The sequence below is a fragment of the Urocampus carinirostris genome, chromosome 14 (assembly GCF_059441175.1).
Source record: "Urocampus carinirostris isolate Australia breed hairy pipefish chromosome 14, RoL_Ucar_1.0, whole genome shotgun sequence".
Lineage (NCBI taxonomy): Eukaryota > Metazoa > Chordata > Actinopteri > Syngnathiformes > Syngnathidae > Urocampus > Urocampus carinirostris.
Window position 1 is genome coordinate 37681364 of NC_142362.1, and position 3932 is coordinate 37685295.

A 3932-nucleotide genomic window follows, 5' to 3' on the forward strand; every position below is an offset into this window, starting at 1 on the left:
ATGGGGTAATCTAACTAATTATTATTTCTGCCGTTACAAGGTCTTACTGACAGTCAGAAGTGATACGTTACACTGGCTGCAGAATGCCAAAAGTTGTCTGTCCCCACACACCTGACGATGTTTTTAGCGGCACTGTTTTCCGCTCTCCTCCGAGTTTTTTATGTTGCGTCTTTTCGAATCATGTCACAATTCAGAATGAGAGACTACCATATAGTCAGTTAGCAATTACAAGATTATTATTTCATAGTTCGTTGAAAGTCAAGATGAATAAGGGTTGAGTCGTAACCGACTAGTGTCGTTTCTGAGCCAGCTCTTGGAAGTGAGTGAAAAGGATTCTGTGTTGTTGACTTTAAATTTGTTGAGCGTAAAAAGGTTCAAACATGTTTGGATTTTATCTTTTTTGTAGATTTATAAATATTTTTATTATATTTTAGTTTTTCAGTGTCAATATGTTTATATAAAATGTAAAGTTTATTCTTTTTTCTTTTTTTATCTGTCCTTTTACTTTGGTTATTTTTTTTTTCTTTTTTTACGTTTTTGTCCCTCTTAACACAAACGACCCTACCCCCCCTTTATTTTTAAGTCGTTCCATGAATATTTTTAATAATAATCGGTAATGTCAAGATTAAAGCAATAAAAACAAGCTGAAGACCCGTTTGGGACCTGGATGAGCCGGCACTTTTTAGTGAGCCAAGCCGTACAAAAGCGATTCTCCAAAAACAGTCATGATTTCCATCTCTTTAAGGAAACTTCGGTCGAAGACGTCACTGGCGTGTTTCATATTTTCTCAGAATATTTCAAATTCTTTGACGTACAAAGTATTTTAAAAATAACGGAAATATTTATTATCCCTGGTAACTAGTTACTTTGACTATAGAGTTATTCAGTCACTAACTTAGTTACTTTTTGGAAGATAGAGCAAGTAACTATAACTAATTACTGTTTTAAAGCACAACACTGGGTATGATAAAGCTAGGAAACGAATATAATCCTAATTATTTATGCAGTGACATTCTGAAATCGGAGTCTTAAAGGTTTTGAGTCTCACAGTGTTTTATACAAATGCAGTTTTATCACTGTCAATGAAAATAAACAAAAATCAGGTTTCTGTAACATTACATTATCTTTTCCTAGTCCAGAAATTGTGGTTCCATATTTGAATTGCTATGCCTGCTCTAATAAATCTGTAAAATATTGTGGTGGTAGATTTGTACCTCAATTACGCAAGTGTAATATCAGAAACACAAGCGTAAGTTGCAATAGCGTGCATGAAATGTCACATCTCAAGTCACATTCATTTGTACATATAGCCCTAATTCACAGTCTAATGATAGTTACATTATATGATAAATAACTAATTTATATATATATATATATATATATATATATATATATATATATATATATATATATATATATATATATATATATATATATATATATATATATATATATATATATATATATATATCATCTCATCTCATTAGCTGCACCGCTTATCCTCAGGAGGTCACGGGGGTGCTGGAGCCCATCCCAGCAATCATCGGGCAGTGGGCAGGGGACACCCTGAACTGGTTGCCAGCCAATCGCAGGGCACACGGGGACAGACAACTCACTCGCTCAGTCACACCTAGGGACAATTTGGACCGGCCAATTCACCTGAAATGCATGTCTTTGGAATGTTGGAGGAAACCGGAGTGCCCGGAGGAAACCCAAGCAAGCACGGGCAGAACATACAAACTCCGCATATACAGGGAGTGCAGAATTATTAGGCAAGTTGTATTTTTGAGGATTAATTTTGTTATTGAACAACAACCATGTTCTTAATGAACCCAAAAGTCTCATTAATATCAAAGCTGAATATTTTGGAAGTTGGAGTGGGGCTTTTTTAGCTTTAGCTATTTTAGGAGGATATCTGTGTGTGCAGGTGACTATTACTGTGCATAATTATTAGGCAACTTAACAAAAAACAAATGTATACCCATTTCAATTATTTATTTTCATCAGGGAAACCAATATAACAGCTCAACATTCACAAATATACATTTCTGACATTCAAAAACAAAACAAAAACAAATCAGTGACCAATATAGCCACCTTTCTTTGCAAGGACACTCAAAAGCCTGCCATCCATGGATTCTGTCAGTGCTTTGATCTGTTCACGATCAACATTGCGTTCAGCAGCAACCACAGCCTCCCAGACACTGTTCAGAGAGGTGTACTGTTTTCCCTCCTTGTAAATCTCACATTTGATGAGGGACCACAGGTTCTCTATGGGGTTCAGATCAGGTGAACAAGGAGGCCATGTCATTAGTTTTTCTTCTTTTAGACCCTTTCTTGCCAGCCACGCTGTGGAGTACTTGGATGCGTGTGATGGAGCGTTGTCCTGCATGAAAATCATGTTTTTCTTGAAGGATGCGGACTTCTTCCTGTACCACTCCTTGAAGAAGGTGTCTTCCAGAAACTGGCAGTAGGACTGGGAGTTGAGCTTGAGTCCATCCTCAACCCGAAAAGGTTGAAAAAATTTGAAAAAATTTGAAAAAATCAATGGTTTACCGTGGTTTGAACATGTACGGTATGATTTTTTTAACAGACCCGTTAACTGTATTGCAAGCGTGTTGTTAGTAGCGTTTTGCTACCCTTCACAGGCACGGTTTGGGATGAAAGTTATAATATTATTATTAAAGCTTTGAAAACTCTCTCGGTGTACCCTCTTTCTTTGTAAATATGTGTAACCATGTAAAATATGTATTTGCAACTGTATATTTTTGTAATGTATTTATTTGTATTTATTTTGGACACTAATTCTGATAAGTCTTGCACTGACCAATTAAAAAGAAGGGGCGTAACAGACGCAGGGGATGACGGGAAGTGGAGACCGGTAAAGGTGAGTGTTTGTGGACACGACAGACAATAGTGGATATATATTTTTCCCACCCTTACCTTTGGAAGCATACACTTTTTTTCCTTGGATTACTTTTAACGGTACCCGGACTCTGCAGGTCTGCATCAAATCTTAACTACTGGTATCATTTTCCGTTCATTTTGCTGACTGTGGTTTTTGAACTGCCTACTTTTGTGGGAATAAGCACTATTGAATGACTGAACGAATACATTCCGGAGATGGAATAAGAGCTTGCTCTGTCCACTCCACGCATCGGCCCGGTATTGCAGTACCTCCGGGAACGGTGCATTCGCAATGATCGCAGCAAGGCTTTAGGGCTAGGACCTTAGCTTAGCCTTTTGGCTGAGAGTAAGTGTCCCGGCTCCTAGGCTTTGTAGCATATAATGAACTGACCGATAATGGATAATGGATAATGAATAACGAAGATAGATCAATAACCCTTAAAAACCCCCTCAGTTAAAATCGCTTTGTAGCGTATTATGAACTGCCCGATAACGGATAATGGATAATGAATAAAGAAGATAGAACAATAACCCATAAAAAATCCCCCCCCCCTCTGTTAAAATCGCGTGACTCAAATTAGGGTTTGGGCTAATTTTGTTATATTTTTCAATGTCAGGTGCGCTCTATAGTCCGGAATTAACGGTATACGGTTACGGTATATATACATATACATATATATAGATATATATAGATATAAAATCATCTGCTCCAGAAGTTGAACTTAAGAATATTTTTAACAAAGACATAATCAAATTTAAATGTTGAGGTGTGTAATTGTTGTCAATTGATAATAATTGTTTCTATCATTTGTAAGGACTAAAACGCCTTAAAACTAATTGTTTTTGGAAGGACACTTCGGGTAATAGTATGTTCAAACTTGACACAGAAAAGAAACAATTTGATGCCATTAACTATTTAGATACTTTATTAGGACTCATCTCCCATCTCATCTCATTAGCTACACCGCTTATCCTCAGTAAGATTGCGGGGGTGCTGGAGCCCATCCCAGCAATCATCGGGCAGT

At 37.0% G+C, this 3932-nt stretch overlaps 1 pseudogene; it reads left to right on the forward strand.

Moving 5' to 3' along the window:
* The first annotated feature begins 3111 nt into the window (after positions 1-3111).
* Positions 3112-3192, forward strand: LOC148353366 (U2 spliceosomal RNA; annotated as a pseudogene).
* The last annotated feature ends 740 nt before the right edge of the window (positions 3193-3932 follow it).